Source organism: Ischnura elegans, chromosome X, assembly GCF_921293095.1.
Source record: "Ischnura elegans chromosome X, ioIscEleg1.1, whole genome shotgun sequence".
Taxonomy (NCBI): Eukaryota; Metazoa; Arthropoda; class Insecta; order Odonata; family Coenagrionidae; genus Ischnura; species Ischnura elegans.
The window spans coordinates 52,128,273-52,147,268 of record NC_060259.1 but is presented as its reverse complement, the minus strand read 5'-3'; positions in this window follow the sequence as shown (position 1 = coordinate 52,147,268).

Sequence of the window (18,996 nt, the reverse complement as noted above, 5' to 3'; positions counted from 1 at the left end):
AACACGTGAATGCCGTTTCAGGCATTAATCACAAAATCGCATATGATACCCCTCGTTCTTTTCCGTTGTGTGAGATTTTCTGCTCCTAACAATCGTTCGGATTTGATTGAATTAATCACTAATGGCAACTTTCGGGAAGTGGGACATCCTACACCTCTCTCCTCATTATAGCGCGAATTTCTCGCTTTTGGAAATGAATCCGAATCTTGGAACAGCGAAGGGCAGGCGCTGTGCCGATGGGAGTGGATATATTTCACGTAGATCCATGAGGGAGGAGGGCTGGCTGGGCACTGGAGTGAGAGAGACGGGAGAAGATTCCGATTGTTTGCAGAGACGCGGCGCGGAGGGCGGAGGGGAAGCCATGGAAATCTCTCGATTGCTTGAAGCCTTTTTTGACGAGCGAAGACAAGTGCGTCGTGGAAAAGCTTCCCCCTTTTTTACCTCTTTTTTTTTAGCCGCCTTTGCCTGATGCACTGAATGCCCCACTCGAAAATTTTCTAAGCTTTATGTACTGAGTGTGATGAAATCCTTTCTTTCCTAAAAAGTAATCTCATAATTTATTCACTGAGATCGAGGCAATCTCATCTTATGATTTGGTGATACTAAATCCTAAAATAATTTCCTCAGAAGAATTTCTCGTAATAATTTGGTATTCGTAAGGTTTGAACTTGTAAATAAATGTAGACTATTGGGTATAAATTAATAGTGAGAAAATTAAATATATTGCATATAGATAAATTTTTAAATGTATGTATCACTATTTCCTTGCACTGGGTATTTCATTTTTTAAATACTATATTTATGTTCATTGCTGTTCTTTGATGTGAAGCCACGGAGCGCTCTGTGAGTGATTTACTAATTTTACGTTATCGATATCACATTGTAAATGGGAATTAAAAATCGTTTACTTGCAATGCATATTTTGACAAATTTCGAAGGACAGTGTGCACTCTTTAGTGTGCGCTGAGATTTTTAAGTGTATAGACGCATCTTGCTGTCCACTAACGTCTTCCCCTTCTCGACTGCTTCGTATTAGTAATTCAAACGCAGTTCCCCAATGTATTGTTTAGTTAAAATTATTTTGATTTTATGATGGATGGCCCAGACTCGTTGGCTGAGGGTAATAGTCTGAGGGCTGGTGGATCCCATACCACTGTATTCACACCAGGTAAAATTCGGGATATGCTTTTCCACATCTCAAAATTCCATTTAACATAAACTTTCCATTTTACCGCCTAGTTATAACTGCGTTCAATACACTTTAAACCAACATCCAAGGTGATCACTCCACGATGTACCTAACGCACATTAAAAAGGAGTAATTGTGTGCGTTGCAAGATGTGTGTAACAATTACGTTTATATCGATTAGAGTTACATTCACCATAGGTTTTAAGATAATCAAGTCAAATTACACGCCTAAATAAACAACAAAAATAGGTATCACTTGGTATTCACCATTGTAGCAATTCACTAAAAAATATTTTCTTAAATAGAGAGGTGCTCACTTAATTTAAGTGTGTTCTATAGGTGCTCAGAATATTTTAAATTGTGAATACCTTCCTGGAGGATAATTATATTTTAGTCTAACTTAAAGATGTTTTTCTTACCATTTGAAGAATCATAAACTCTTAAATCACTCAATCAGTAATTAGATGATGGTTGGTTCGGAGAGGTGTGGGTAAATCCCACCGAAGACTAAGCCACTGCCTTGTAATTTCACGCTATCAGGGTTATGGGGGTCAGGTCGTTTCTCTGAGCCACATCGCCCTTCGAGGAATTTGAGGATGCCAAAAGGCTTTTCCCGGGACTTGAGCGCTGTTGTAAAATTTGTTCTCATTGTATAAATATAAAATTTCAGAAGATAATTGCATAAAAATGCAACTCAATGAAAAAATACTAGAGCTCTTCTTTATCTTATTGGACAAAATGATTGAAATTAAACAATTAAGTACAAATTCTTCCTTTTAAATGAGTGCTTATCTGTTATATACATACTAAAATAGTTCTTTTAATACCCTGCCACAAAGCGTACCTGCCAAAAATCTAATTTTCAACACATTGGGGCATAATCAGCCAGTCTTCAGCTTCCAATTCCATAGCTATATTAACTGGTAATACAATATTATGCCTTACATTGCATCAAACATCACGCATACCTCGCCTTGAGCGTACCCGAGTCGCAATCAGTTTCCTCCGAAATCTCATTTACAAAACTGTATAAGTTTAAGAGTCATACACCAAACGCCAGCTTCCGGGACGTATGTGGCTCAGCTAGGGAATATGGTGCTACAGTATTACCTAAGTGATCCAAAACATTCTAAAATTCATAATAGTTTTTTAAAGTCATCAGGTTTCAGGTGATGGGCACAAGATGACAGTAGTTCTGACTCGGGTAATTAGAAAATCCTCTAAAATCCTGATTCACCTCTTATATTTCCGTGATACGTACGTTTTACTATGAAGGAAACACGTTTTTTATGTATATGAGGAATAGGGATGGGATTGCAAGAAAGCAGTGCGGTACTAGTAGTAAGATAAGTAAGGAGGAAGAATCGTGAAATAGTCATTATTATCTATCCACAGTTTCAATAAGAAATATATTTACCCCTTGGATCAAAAAAAGTGAGTAACATACTTCTGTCATAAATGTCATCATTATTAAAGTTTCTATCGATTGTGATAGGTTTGCATGAGTATTTAGGAAGTATTCTGGCAGTCTCCTCTCCCTTCATGGGCTTCCCTCTTCAATTCATAAGAAGGCCTACTTCTTTTCAGCTAACGATTTCGGCTTAACTGATGGATTGGAGGAACGTTTATAAATAAAATTTTTAAGCTTTGTCAAGGTGCTATGCTAACATTTGGTATTGTCTTCTGTCTTACCAGTCTGCATCTAATTCAATACGTTGCATGCTGGTGTCCTCACGCATAGGTTTAATTTATTTTGAAACGGTCACTTGCCTTGTCTAGAATTCGAATCAACAACGTACATACTTTCTCCAAGGGGTTGTTTCGAATTCGAAGAAATGGAAAAGGAGAAATTGCGAGGAATATTTCAGACCTCATATTAATCGTATTTACAGGTTACGGCGGTAATCATGGACACGTTATTGAGTACCTTTATTTTAATTTTTTTCCTCCGTTTCCAATAAATTATGGCTCTTTTTTGATTTCTAGCTATATAAGCAGTTTAAAATGATATCCCTGAAATACTTGACGTCTCGAATCTATTTTAATTCTGGTCAGTACAAATTTGAAGTACTAAAAAAATTCACTAGAAATGATGAAAGAAAAAAAATGCAGCACTCGTATTCTCTTTTTTAACAGGTGAGACCAAATAAATCAATGAACGTTTCAAATTTTCACGAACCAGAGAATCGTCGTTATATTTGCTCACTTTGTCTCGCATGGCCTTAATGTGAAAATATTGGGTACATTTCTTACGAACGTCTAGGTATCTTTTCAGCTTTTAAGGAGTGGCAAACATCGTGTGGAGTAATCGAGTAAATTATGTGAATTCTTTTAACAATAATGTGAAGTTATAAAAAATTTTCGAATCTAACAAAAGATAGTGTTTTGGGATTATCACGTATTTAAATAAAATATATCTATGCGGACAGTCCGAAAGATCTCAGGGGAATGCGTGATAGGATTGACTGAGCGTGGGACTAAATTCTTTGCTTCTGTTCCGTGGAAAACATTGAGCTGCGTTGAATATTTAGGGGTGGGATAACGTAAGTTTCTGGAACGTCCGAGTTTCCTCGGTAAAAAATTCTAAACAGCAGAAGAAGAAGGACGAGGAAACAGGGCAGCGAGGATTTTCTCAGATCGATATTCCTCCTGATCAACATTCGTCAAGTTCTAACTCTGCTAGCAGTGTCCGAGCCGTCTTTCTCTCTTCCGGTCATTCGGACCTCGATTCAGTGAAAAGCGAGGCGGTCGAAGAAGGGAATTTTCCACCAATGGCTGAGCATTCTCAGTCATAAGGTTTCACCACCCTTAAATCTAAAATTCTTGAGTATTTTCAGTGACGACGGTTAAACGAATGAAAATTCCTGGACGGCTTGAGCAGTTTGCAACAAACGTGTATCCGTGTGACCAGGAATAACGTTCTGACGCGACGCTGAGGCAGGTAGGTATTTTGTGGAGGCGACTGACAGCAGAGGTCATTTGCGCCATGAGGGAAGAGTATGGAAGGAAGGGTGGAGAGATACCCGGCGTCGGCATTAGTTTGCTCTTAACGAAGGGCACCAAAGGGAGCACGGCTTAGTGTCCCATTCGACGGACGGAGTATTGCGCTCAAAATGTCCTCTACACGATAGACCTTTAAAGACCGAACTAACTTACCAACTGATTTTTATTATTTTTTTTGAATATTTATTTTACAGCTAATTAAGAGATGCTATGTAAGAAACCCCGAACAAAAATGTTTAAATGCGTTTTCAAGCATGTTCCCAAATCGGAACATTGGACACTCCAGTGAATAATAGTTCAAGGTTTTACTTTTTTTTGAGCGTGTATATTTTTCGAAAATATCATAAATGTGGTAAAAAATACATGTTATATTGACATCATTCTCATTATAAAGTGTATAAATTGCATTTCTGGATTACTCATGATACATTGAAAAACAGTGAAGATGCATTTTGTTCATATTCGGTGCATTTGAGGCGAGTGTTTTTTTTTTGCAGACTACGCATCGTCCCTGTGAAGATTTATTTAGAATGTACCCCCCAGTTTTTCTTCGTTTCACGGAAGAGTGCGTCTTAGGTCCAGGATGAGAGATTATTTTTGGGCGTAGTCGCATGAGACTTGTCGCTACGTCGCGGAGAAACTCCAAGTGTGTTTTCGACCCTTTTCCATGGATTTCCCTATGCAAAAGCCATGCACTGACGGCACTCATATTCAAAGCATTTGAAAAAAGATTCCACCACCATTTCTTGCTTCGAAGTTTTGGTCGGTAGCTACTCAAAAGTTTGTCCAATACATCAACTCCCCCCATTCCCAAATTATATTTTTTTATCAATTGCGGTTGTGTAATTTCTATACTTTTCCCTTCCTTCCTAGAAAAGCTCTTTACAGAACCATATGGCTCATTAGTGTAGCAGTTGGACCCTAATGTAACCACTGAATTATCATTCCATCGACAGAAAAATATCACTCCATCACATAGGAAATCAAAATCCCCTCGATGAGATTTTGCCATCACTTTTGATGGTTTTAGCGGGCATTTGGCTAGCCTTCTTTCGCGAATTGTACCTGTTGCCTTTATACTTCTATCTGCCAGTTCTACAAGCAGTGAGTGGGATGAAAAGAAATTATCGAAGTATAACTAAATTTGCTTAGGGTGGTCTACCACAGCCAAAAGATCGCATACTACCCTACTTCCCAGTGGTCCAGTAGATTTTTTTTCTTTCCCTGCATATATTTGCATCGCATAGGGATATCCTGATGATTAACATAGCATCCAGATTTTGTACCCAAAACGAATTGGTTTTCCTTTTATAAACATTTTGCTCGAGTGATGGCCGTAGTATGGAACCTTAGATTCGTCAAGGCTTAGTTCCATATGGAAGATTCCAAATTGCACGACGTTTTTTCCCAACTCTCTATACAAAGGAGAAATTTTTCCTAATTTGTCACCCTTTTGCAACATGTTGTTATCGGACAAATGAAATTAATTTTTTTTAATCTTTGAAACGATTCCTGGGCATTACTGATGGAATAATTGGAATCGACATATCCTCTGCAGAACACGAATACAAATTTTCTTGGGGGACCGTGTGGTATCCACTAAACAAAAGTATTCCGAAGAACTGACCAATCTCTTCCCACGTAACATCAAGAGATGAGCCTTTTTGTTGAGCATAAAGAGAGGACATGTTTGCAACATGACTCAAGTACTGCTGTGGTAAATACTTGAAGAAGAGTTCAATCGGCTCCAAGGCATTCAGTTCCTCCAGATGATTATCTAGCCCCCGCTTTGGTTCTGACGGAATTTCTTTTTCAAATTGATTCATCTTCTTCCAAGCATTTTCTGTGAATGATACAATCATTCAATTACTTCATGGCTTTGGAATATATAAATTGAAAAAAATGAAAAGTTTTGAAGTCTTAAAAAATGCTGAATTGTAATTTTAATAAGAACATAACTCCGCAACGAAGTAAGAGGAAAATTTATTTTACTGACCTTTTCCCATAGTACTGCTTTTCTGTTTTACTCCTTTCCTTCTAGCTAGACTGCCTTTCTCTTTCTCTCCATCATCATCTCTGTTTGGTAGAGTGAGGCTGATTTTCCCACATGTGTCAGCCGGAATTATTTCCCCTAGATCATTTTCATTGACATCTTCTTCATCCGTCAAACGGTGGTCTTCTTAAGGAGGAAGTTGGCACAACTCGTATTCCGACAGTTCACTTAAAACGTCTAAATATTCGACTACTTCCTCCAAAGTAAGAAACTCCTTTGAGCTCATTTTATCAGAAGTGTCTAAAAAAAAGTATGTTCTTCAAAATTTGTGATCACAAAACCGACTCTCAGAATGACTCAACAGCGGAGCACACACTGGACGTCAGAACCTGAAGGAATAAGGCACATCGAAGAGCTAACCTCAATCAAGCATTTAGAAGAAGACTGTTCCAACTTGGGTTGACCGGGTCTATTTCATACCACAATGTCCAACAAGAAACTACAATGTATTTATAAAGCTGCAAGCAGGCTGAGGTGGCGAATTCAGATATAATTAGGCCAAAGAAGCGACAATGTTACAAAACTCCTTCGTATGGGACGAAAAAAATAAAACCACAAGAGCTTAGGGATATCTCATCGGAGGCAAAAAACAGCACTGACTTAGATATGCCGACAGTCCAATGTTCCCAAATGGGAACACACATCAAAATTTTGTTATTGCTTGATAAATAAATACAAACTTGACAAAAAAACTAAGTTTAACAATGTAATGTATATTTATCTTTTGAATAAATGAGCATTTGTTACTTGAGAGCGAATGTAGAGAAAAATGTTGGATAAACCGCATACTCACTTCAGAGGTAATGAAGATAACCAACTTTCAAAATGTATAATTAACGAAAAATGTTTGAAAAAGTCATACGATACACTTTAAAAAATACTTCCATACTTCATTTACATAACAAAAGCTATAAAATTAATCACAGATACGAAATATAATTTTTATGAATTTTTATAAATCTGTTCCCAAATGGGAACATTGGATTGTAAACGGTTAAAGAATGGATCGCGCAGTCTCTGAAAATTCTCTACCACCGCCGTGATTTGAATCCGAGCCCTCGGGGTGGGAAGCCAACACTTTAGCCACCACACCAACCCGATCTAACGTGACGCTGAACCTGAGTCATGGATAAGCTTTGAAATTAGGGAAAGATCTTCTTCGAAGCATAAAATAGCACGTTTCTTCCCGAGTAAATTAATATGGTGCGTTAGGGGGCAGAAAATTGGATCAGGTGACCATATCAGAAGATAAGACAATTATTGTATTATTAAAAAGAGGAATAAAATATTTTAATAGATGCTGGAATTTGACCTGCTATTTTGGTCATTTAATTAAAAGAGAATAGGTGGATGTTCATCCAATGAGTGTGGGAGTGAAATACATTCGTCCGATTCTGAGAAGTCTATGTTTATGCAATTTTCCCGGGTGTGCGCAAAAACTAATTTCTATGAAATGTAACTCTCCAATAAAAGAGATCAATTAGTGTTCAATGGGTGCTCGGGAAATTAATCATCATTGGGCAGATTAGAGTGGAATGGCAGGGGTTATCAAAGGAGCCACCCTGGCACAGTAAAAATGAGCGTGACTTAAAAGCTTTCCCCACCTAAATCTCACCTTTTACTAACGTCAAGTCTGGAGTATAAGCATTTCTTACGCTAATAGACTGGCTCGCGGGATAGATCACGTAGGGAACAATCATGAATTTACAAAAGATTCCTTTGACAAATGAAGTTTTCTCGATTATGAAAAGTATTAAAATTCGTGAAAAACCCTCAACTCAGTAACTTTTTTTTTCAAAAATTTTCCCCCCTGGTTTTGGACCCCTCCCGAACGAAATTCTTGGCTACCCCACTGGGTCGGGTGACTGTTTATATTGATGCCGGCCTCGGTGACGGCGGGGGTTTATATCTTGCATGCCTTACCGGAGGTCACGGTTTACCAGGTCGTGGGTGGTTTTAAATCTGTTGGTCTTCATTTATGCAACGCTATTAGTTGAGGGAACCTGTTGGAATTAGAGGAATTATTTTGAAAATCAGAACCACAGAGAGGAAAACTTTCCATAGATTTAAACCATGCATGGTACACTTAACGGATATTTTAGTTTTATCTTTCTATAGAGATCTGGTCTAAGGTCATTTGCCTCCATATTGTTTTCTGCTCAGGGACGAGGTTTGCCACCATAAGGCATCATTTGTTTTAAAATTACTCTCTCAGTGATTAATTCCTGATGCGCAATGTCACTTTTTTACCGTCGTGATGACACCCAAAACACTTTTTCCCTGGCTGTTTATTTTTATGTGGCAGGTTTATCAGTTGAAATTCTGTTTCAACTAATAAACCTGGTCTTTTCATTCTTTCAATAATGCTCCTAAATAACCCGGTCATGGGAAAAAATTAAACCATAAATGCAATATTTCAAGCGCATTCACGGCATAATGGATTATTTCTATAATCTCAACACATCCATTTATCTTCATGATAGAACTCTATTGAGGTAAACTTGTATTTTATGCCGATGACCAAAAGCACCTATTCGAAAAAGAAAATAATATGCATTATACGGCTTCATTATAATATGTTTACACGCACAAGGAACTCGTAAGATGACAATGTATTTACATCTTCGATGCAATCCGCGCTGAGATACAATGAAACAAGTATTTTCTGAAGAATGATGTCAACTATCCCTGCTGGCTTCGTGAACTCTAGTTTTCAGTGTGATAATTCAGTATGTGTTCGCAATCACCTTCTGAAATTCCTTTTATCTATCTGATGACGCCGATGTAAATGAGAAACTGGTCTTCACCACTATGGGGATAACGAGTTTCAAAACTTGTAAGCAGAGACACGAAAGGAGTTATGACTCATGGGTTCTCAGAATCATAAAGTAATTGAATTCGTAGATGTAATGATTTTTAGAGGATGTTATTTAGGCGTGTAATTGTATGTACTTGCGTGTAATTGCTGGCACTATGTCGACAAGAGGCAGGGTAGATTTTGGAAAATGTCGCTGCGAAATATTTTTCCACACAATTTCAAAATTTCTTTGAAGGCATCGAAATTTTATTTTGATCTTACCGATCATAGGGAGGCAGATAAATTTTTATTGCCAATTATAATAAAATTGGTGTTAAAACAGCACTTTGCGGGTTATATGCTCTTTTTAACCGATAGGATATCCTTTCCAAGTGGTTATCTTTGATTAAGTCAGCAAACAGTACAGTAGCGGGTACAGAAAAAACTCAAAAGGGGGGGAGGCGCAAAATCTATCTTGAACTACCTTTCACTATCGTCGTAATGATAAATAATTAAATCACATGCAAATTTTAAGAAAGCTGTATTTAAACTGATAATACGCATACACAAGACAATGCCACCTTATGATATGAAACAAGTTTCAATTGTGGTTCAGCAACGTTAGGCAATGCGGAAGGCAAGGGGGGCGCGCGCCCCCTGCGCCCCAAATATGTATCCGCCACTGAAACATTATCTGATACATAAAGTCGTCCATTTTTGCAATAATTTTCTCGACGAAGTGATTTTTCCGGTCGATACTTCAGTATTCAAGGTAAAAACTTTTACACTGCCGAGATAACGTGAAGTTACATCATTACGCCGCTCCTGAAATATATGTCGTTATGGAAATAGGCGAATACTGGTTTGACAGCTAAGGGATTATCAAAAGACGTATTCATCTCCGTTGGCAATTACTCAAATGTGTCGGCGATTTCTGTCATTAATTATGTGGTGGGTAGATACGAATGTCTTGGCGCGAGAAATTTTTGACATACAAGATAGGAAGCCATAAAGTTGTACTCCATTGGTTCTTGAATGCATATGCTATTCATACCTTCCATGTTTGTCAAGTGCAAACTCCATTTCCCTTGAAAACTCAATTTTGTCTTCTTTTCTTTATCAGCTGGTACCAGGAAAACAATTGCCATCACCGCAAAACTTGGGTGGTGGGCATTCACATGTCATTTTAAATAAAGGACTGCTTCGTCGGTGATCAAGCTGCCTGGAGTGAAAAAGATTATCATGTACTAGTCCTGAGAAAAATCCCCATTTTTCTTCTAAAATTTTAAGTTTTAATTCACATGACCTGCATACTAAACGACTAAAATGCGAGAGACGCTTTGCTTGATGTCAGAGAAATCCATCCGTTTTTCATTTGCTTTTTCCTACATACGACTAAAAATACACTTCATTTGAATGCCCTTCATTCGTACTAATCTAAATATCGATCGACTTTTTTCAGCATAGATAATTTTGCTGAATGATAAATATTTAAAATATGTTACCTATTTTATTAGTCTCTAAATTTACCATATTTCCGTAGCTAATCTTATCCATTCATTGATATTTTGGAACTAAAACCCCCGTTAATTTCCTCCTCTGCCCTTCTTGGCAAAACTAGTTTGCCATGAAGCCGAAAACGCAAGTTAAATTGACTGTCAGACCGGCTGATGACCGATGATTCCTCTCCTTGAGGACCTGTATACAAAATGCCTAATGTTGACTGATTGATTGCTTGCCGATTCAGCTTAGTTGAAATATACCAGCCGGGGTATTGATGCATGAATAATTCCCATTTTCCTTTACTATCTACCGGTTTACTTATTGCAATTTTGTATAATTTACGCAAGGTTTCTATTACGATTAGTTTCACTAGGGTAGAGGAGTGTATCTTCTATGCGTTCCATGTCGATTAGAGGCCTAAGTTACCAGTTAGGTGTTTTATTTAATGGAACTTCGATCATGTCAGGATCCATAATCTATTCTCATTGAAAACCTTTCCTATTGGCTATGTATCTGTTCATCATTACCAGCGCCCTCTTCGGTTAAGGAAGCGTAAGAAGTTTCCCGAAGCTGTCCTAAGTTTACCTAATACTTAAATTACCGGACCATAGCGTTGCGAATTGGGTGTCAAGTGGCTCAAACGCCTCCTGACTTCGCATGGAGATAAGGTCTTATGTGTGCTTCCTCCGAATGCACTCCCCCCCCCCCCCCCCCCCCCAGATGTACATCATGTCTAAATAAACCCCTCCTACCGGAAAATATTTTGTCTACGGCTTTACTAATGACTGTTCGTTCTAGGAACAATTAGCCCACCCTTATTATTATTCGTAAGGTGGAAAGGTAATCATACTCTGTATTGTAGTGAACACTACGCTCGAGCTGCGTTCCGTAAAGGTCACCCCAATTCAGTGGCGGATACATATGGAAGCGCCCCCATTACGGGGCCGTCCGCATTGCCGAAATGCCAGAACCACAAATGAAACTTTTTTTATAAAATAAGATAGAATTGTCTTGCAAATGTAAGTAATAGGTTTAAATAGAACTTTATTCAACTTTGCATGTGACTAGATTATTTTATTATTACGATAAATTTAAATGTAGTTCAAGACAGTAGCGGATACGGAAAATCTCAAGGGGGGGCGCAAAATATATCTTGAGCTGCCTTTACTTTTGTCGTAAAGAAAAATAAGTCGCATGCAAATTTTAAGCAAGTTCTACTTTAACTAATGATACAGTTATTCAAGAAAATGACAATTTTTACTAACAATTGTGGTTGTGCAATGTTAGAGAATGGGGGCGGCACCGCAAGGGGGGGCGCGCGCCCCCATATGTATCCGCCACTGGTTCAAGATATCTTTTACCATTCATCTTCAGTTTCTTCTCCATCCACCACTCTTTCCATTAGATGTTCGTCGTCAAATCAAGGGAGATACCTTTCCAGCTGATTTTTTTGTGGGAATTGATGCGCAATTGTCTCTCGGGATAATTTAGGGTTTCATGCCTTGAACACGTTCATTTTTTGTGCTCGGGAATTTCGATAAATTTTTTATTTTCAGCTTTTTCCATGCATTGTGATTCCGATGGACACACATCATGGAAGCTAACCGTTGAGTTCGTGGAGACGAATTGTGCCTTTTGCTGCGCCGCGTTCTCTAGATTCCTCCGCGAGAAAGCGACTGGTGCCGCTCTCTCGTGACAAAATGTTCAACTAAAAGGTTTCACTGTTCGCCTTGGATTCGCGGGAGTTTCATCCTCATGCTATCCTAATCAAAATGATATTTTATTCCAAAGCGTGGCTTAGTACGATAATAGCTTATGGCATTGCTGCTTAACACAGAAATATTATAAAACTACTTCATGTGAAGTTGGATTGGGCCAGTTCGTGCTCATTTATGCATTTTAACTAAGGCAAAGCTTCAAATTTCTACTCTCGAGATTTTGATAAACAATTAGCATTTTCGTAAGCAACTTTAATAACACCGATCCAGATTTCGGCTAAAATATTTTGAGTTCATAAAAATTCTGTATTTTTCGAATCTTTTATCGGTATTATTCAAGAAATAAGTGGATTGGAATTAGGTTTTTTATATCTATGCGATGGAATTCTTTCATAATACGCTCCACAGTAAGTCAGTCAGAGTTGTTTTAATCCGGGAAGTAATGCTTTTTCTTGACTTACCCTAGCATATGGGACTACATATCTTATTACAAAGTTTTAAATGCTCTTAAAGCTATTTTGTGTCAAAAGTAAACGGAGAGACATCAAAAACTATGCTTATTTTAATTCTTGACATTTATTTTTTAAACCAGATGGAATAGTAGCTCTTTTAGTGTCGATTTCATAATACTTGGTTAGCGCTGTGGAGATAATAAAAGTCAGAGATTATACAACCCTTAACTTTACTTCGTGTCAGATGAAAATTCTGGTTAGCTTGTAGTCTGATCTTATGCAGAAGCTAGCTACAACTTTCAATCACCTATGGATAAATTATCTCTCCACTTTCTTCGGATTCTCACCGCGTCCGTTGGGTTTTGTTGACAACAGTTTCGCTGACATGGCAGCAAGTGTTCTCAAGTAGAAGGTCGGAACTGTTGGCAACAAAAGCCATTGGACGCGGTGAGAACCAGAAGAAAATTCAAAGATCATCTGATTAGCACCACGAAAATCTTCGAAGCTACACCATTGGGTGAAGTTAAAGGCTGAATCATCTCATTGTCTGGATTAACTAAGCATTATAAAACCGGCCACTTGCCAGTCTGTGTTGACTGAAACGGCTAGTTTACGAGTCTCTTTTAAAATTTATTTTGAATGAGATAGCGAAATCATGAGGAAGGACAGAATAGTTGCAAGAGAATAAGGAACTATTTTTTTTCGTAGAATGAGGAAGGCTAGAGAAACGAGGAGGAAGAGCATTAGTGAAGACGTACAGAGCAATACCGAACGCGGAAAATTACAAACTGGCGAATAGGATAATGAGGGGCCACTTCAAGGAAAGGGGCTACAGTGAAATTTTATACCCTAGGGACAAATATAGTGAGCTGATTTAAACATTAGGGCAAGTGGAGGAGATAGAAAGAATATCTGGAAGAGTTATCCAAAGAAGAAACTTCATGCACGAAAGCAATCGAAAACAAAACGGAAGTGGATAAAGATTAAGATGTGAATTTGACACACCAGTAAGGGACCTGCGGATGAATACGGCATTTCAAATTGACAATATAGCAGCAGCACTAAGTAACAATGTAAAAGAAAAGACCGTAAACCAGCTGTAAAAAATTAACAGCGATACATGCTAACAGGTGACATGCTCAACAACTACCATAGGACTTCAAGGGGAGCATCATCATTTCGATACGTAAGAGAAGAGAGCGGAGGAATGTGAACATTTTAGAACCGTAAGCCTGACAACACATGCGTCGAAGATACTGACAGGGGTCATAGACAGAAAGAAAGAAGAGCAGAAGAATGCATAGATGAGTACCAACTCCAATTCAGAAAAAGCAAAGACACCAGAGACGCCATATTGGATGATGACGCCCTTAGGCTGGTCATAAAGAAGACAATGGAAACGATCTACGCTACTTTCGTTGCGTTTGTTGACTTGGCGCTTGATAGCGTGGATTTGCTTCAAAGAATTCAATGCTTGGAATCCTGAAATAAATTGGAGTGCTCTTCAATGACAAAAGGATAATCGACAGTTTACATAGAAACCAAGTAGCGGTGATAAAACTGGGACCCAGCAATGAAGAAGTGCTTCGTCACCCGCAATTTTCAACGTTTACATCGAGAAACCCATCCATGAAATCAAAATAAAGGCCTTAGGAGTGAATGACCATAGATAAAAAATTAGCATACTACGATTTGCCGATAGTATAGCTATCATAGCCGAGTAAGCGAGGGATTCAAAGAAGGTTCTGGCTTCTGCGCTGGATAATGGGTAGATATCAGCTCAAAATACGTAGAGAGTGCAGCAGAGGGGAAGACGTCAGCACTAACATTAAAGCTGAGAAACAAAAACTAGTCGACGAGGTGAATTCCGCTATTTGTGAGGTAGAATCATTAGCGATGGGAGAAGAAAGAAATCATCTGTAGAACAGCTCAGGCGAAGAGTGCATTCCACCAATAGAAAGATCTACAAACAATGGGAAATTTTAACATAAATTTTGGAAAAAAATCATTCAAACTTACATTTGTAGCATGAATATTTTCAGAAGTGATGCATGGACAATGAGAGCAGCGAGGGAATCGAGGGTGGAGGTATTCGAAATGTTGTGCTACAAAAAAATGATGAAAATAATATGGATAGACAGTATGAGCAATGAGGAAGACCATAGAATAGTAGAAGAGAAGGAAAGCATTATGAGAACATTAATAAGAGAGTGGAGCAGCTAAATTGGGGATATCATGAGAAATGATGAAGTCAATCGTCGAGGGACAAGTGGAACATACCTCGAATAAAACTTATGGAGCAGGTAAAGCAGGATGTGGAAAAGAAGTAATACGTCGGTACGAAAAGATAAGCTGATAGGACAATTGAGGGAAGAGCTGGGAAAAACCAATCTTAGGACGAATTTAATTAATTCCACATAGGATAATGACGCCTCGGTAATTTTCCTGGCTAAAACAATCCGGTCAAGGCGAATGTTTTATTTTCCCTGTGGATTTTTTGCACAATCTTCGGACTTTTGACCGGTTTTGATAATATTGATGATGATGAAAATACATTCGGTTTCGTCTAAGTCGTTCAGCTTTTACTAATCAGTTCTACCAGAGTAATACTGTCAGACCCACAGCTAATTTTTTACTGTAAAGGTTTAAGACATGCTGAGAGGTTTGCCATGATATACGAGCAACAATAATAAATATACGTTAGAACGTAGGTTTCCACGGCGGTGGTCTGATCTCTGCATTTCTTCAGGGTTTTCTTCCTCGTCAGTTTGTTTACAGACAACAGTTTCGCTGGCTATCCTGCCAGCGTCTTCAGGTCGAAGGTGTCGTTGGTTTCTGCCTCGCTTATGTACCTGCCGGATGGGAGCTGCTCTGTGATTGGTTGTCAGACTGGGCGCTTCTCTCTGATTGACTCTCTCTTTGATGACTCTTTTCCAGGCGCTGTGAAGGAAGTATCCATCTTCTCTATTGAAATTCAACGGTGTTTTTTGAATTTCAATTGCTTCCCTGATTTGTCTAGGGAATTATCGGAACTCCTTAGCTTAATTCAAAGAATCGCCGCGTACGAGATTAAATCCTAAGGCATTTCCATGGCAACTTACCAACCTAACCACTGGGCCATAGCTCCCCATATAGAGATAGCTCTTATACGGGAATACATTCGACCTATAAATATTTAACTGCGTTTTTCGTTTAAACTGTTAATGTAACCCCATTTTCGAGGAGAAACGAGGACAGCTCCCGAAGGAAAATGATACTACAAAGATTGATTGAATTCTGAGATCCGCTTTTCGGACATTTCCAATGACGAACACGTCCGCCCATTATTATGTGATACATGAAATTTTCCATGTCATCTTCCAGATGAAGAAGGCACGTTCATTCAGATGTTAATGCGCAATTATATGATTTTGTATTGGAATATACAAATACGACAGCTTTGCTTTAATCATGCATCAATCCCCGAGGGACAGTAACGATGGAATGCCACAAGTTATAAGTTATTTTTTCTGCATTTTTTACTCCTTAAATTTACTATACTAGTAGTTGCATTCTCAGTATTGGAATTTAATGATTTTGAATACAATTTAATATACTTATACTTACGTTAACGTGATTCCCACAGCAAAACACTACCGTAGAAGGAGACAGATTCATATCGGGCCATGCAAGTCGGATCCATGCTTCTCGCCTTATCTTTTCCTTCGGGGCCACGGCAAATACCATTTCAGGAGAGCTTATTTTATGTATTATAGCACATCGGTACAAAGAACCACTTATTTTGAGCTAAAAAAGCAATAAATTTCGCAGCAGTTGCCTTTTCTGCAGTTTAAAACCAACGAACGCCTTAGGTAAACAATACACCACCCAGATGGCATAGGAATTTTGCGTATCTGAATACGAGGGTGGACCATCAGGTACAATAAATCGCGCTTAGGAAGTTACTAAAAAGGTTATGTTTCTTTATTTCCTCTAATGACGAAAAAAGATACAAGAGGACTGGCAAATTCAAATGCATCGATAAAATTGTATCTCATCGATAAAACTGTATTCGGTCTGGGATTATTTTCTTTCGCGGGTGGTGACATATTCTCTTAGGAAGAAGGCCTAATCCCAGATCACAAGCCTGCACATTAGGGCGGATCGTAAAAATCGATTTTTTTCAAATCCATCTGGCCCAATGAAAAAAAGTTGTGGGACCGATCAAAAATAAGGCCTGAAAAATTTGAGACCTGTACGTGAACCCCTGACCCTCGCTCAAATGCAATTTAGGGGGGGGAGGGTCAAAATTCGAAAAATATAATATTTTATGGTCATTCCCTATAGATTTTGCCGAGTTACTGCCCTTTAAGAGCAAAAATTTCGTGCATTTTGACGTATCTGCCACCGTTTAGCCACAAAATGCCTAATTTGAGTCCGCGTCCGCGAAGAAAATATTCCAAAGCCCACGCAGCGTCGCGGATACCAGAGCCGCAGGCCGATCCCTTCCCCTCCACGCTCGCTTCTCCCCCTCCCATGCCTCTAACACAGCAAAATTCATCCCGCGCATGCTGCTAGGAGGTCGTTTATCTTTCATAATATAAATCAGAAAATGGTAGACGGTAAAAAACGATGCGTAGTGAGACGACTTATCCCTTCTTTGGCGCCTCGTCGGCGTTAAACATATCGATGTTACCAACTTTTAGAGAAGTGATGAAGTAATTTTAGACCTGCGCGCGCAGGAAATTAGACTACGGTCTTGAAGACGCCTCTCGAGTGGCTATGAAGGTTTGGGAACTTAGGTTATGCACTTCTATTCCGGTATTGTCCGACAGCTGTAACTAAATGGATGAATAAGGGTGAAGGCCGCCGGCGTACCCTCCCCGCTGAACGCCCCAGATGCAGCAAAATTCACACCAAGTGCGTCTTTCTTCGTTAGTCTTACTAATATTTGATTAACAGCAGAACGCCCCAGATGCAGCAAAATTCACACCAAGTGCGTCTTTCTTCGTTAGTCTTACTAATATTTGATTAACAGCATCGTCCAGTGAGGAACAATCACGAAGGAATTATTCAATTACCTGCTTTCCAGTCTGTATTTCTTATGTTATTGTCATTCCTTGTCTTTTGCTGCTGTCAACAAAGTTTTGGTAAATTCTTTCGCGAATCTCTCGTCCGGAATAATAAAAGGAATATTGAAATTTAAATTTGAACTTTCATCAATATAGATTTTTAAATTCCCCAGCGCTAAGCTCGGATATAGCCGAAGGAACCGGAGTCTCTCTCCAATATATCATCAGCGGGTAGTACTTTACGTCGATATTAAAATCCAGCAATTAAAAAATATCTTGGACTGGTCGCCAAGCGCATCCTTGCGGAAACGCATATTGGGTCCCTAGATTACCCTCCCAACGTTTATGTCGCAAATCCAAGTCAACATAGTGCAATTAGCAAATAGACCACAGTAAGGGATGAAATACGATTTGATGCTTTCCCGGCGAATGATGTGGGTAAACTCTTTTTGGGGTTCAACAAAATTTATCTCTTAGGATGAGCCCCCAGTCGGAGCTTGAAATGTTGGCCATTATGGAAAAATTAACCCGGTGGGAATCCCGAGAAGAGTCTACCCACACTGCAAGGGATGTTGGAATTATGCTTATAGCAAAGGGATGATGCCTCCTTTTTGGGCGGTATTCGCTTGGTACCATCATAATCAAATCCTTTTTAATTCTGTGTATCTAATTTTCACTCGGAAAGGAATCGATAATCGCAGATTTTATAACTTTTGCTAATCCTCCGACGGGGGAGGCAAACCTCCAAAAGTGGGAACCTGTTTCTTCAACTAACACCACACATTCCCCTATAAACTTGTATTGATCCTAAGTCCTCTTCCCTTTTTTCATCAGACAAGAGTATAGTCTTTCATTCCAATAAAATGAGACACTTTGATGACACCTCTCTTTTCTTATTCACAGTAATTAGCATCTTTTTCTGTCTACGTAAGTAATTCCGGTACAGTAGCTTTGATATATCTTACGAAGTTATGACTTTTGCGTCAGCTAAAGTTGCGGGAACGATCATTGCTGTTGCTTGGTTCTTGCATATACCTCTATCACAGTTGGCAGACGCATTTTCCCCGAAGAAGTTCCAATTTGAGGTTATAGTCCTTAATGTTTATTTCATGAGGAAAGTAGAGATACAAATCGGCTAATTTCTCGCCATTTTAATTTTCTTCGGATGAATTGATGAAGAAAACTTTTGATACTATTTTCCCGTGCAAGAATTGACGATGATGACTCAAC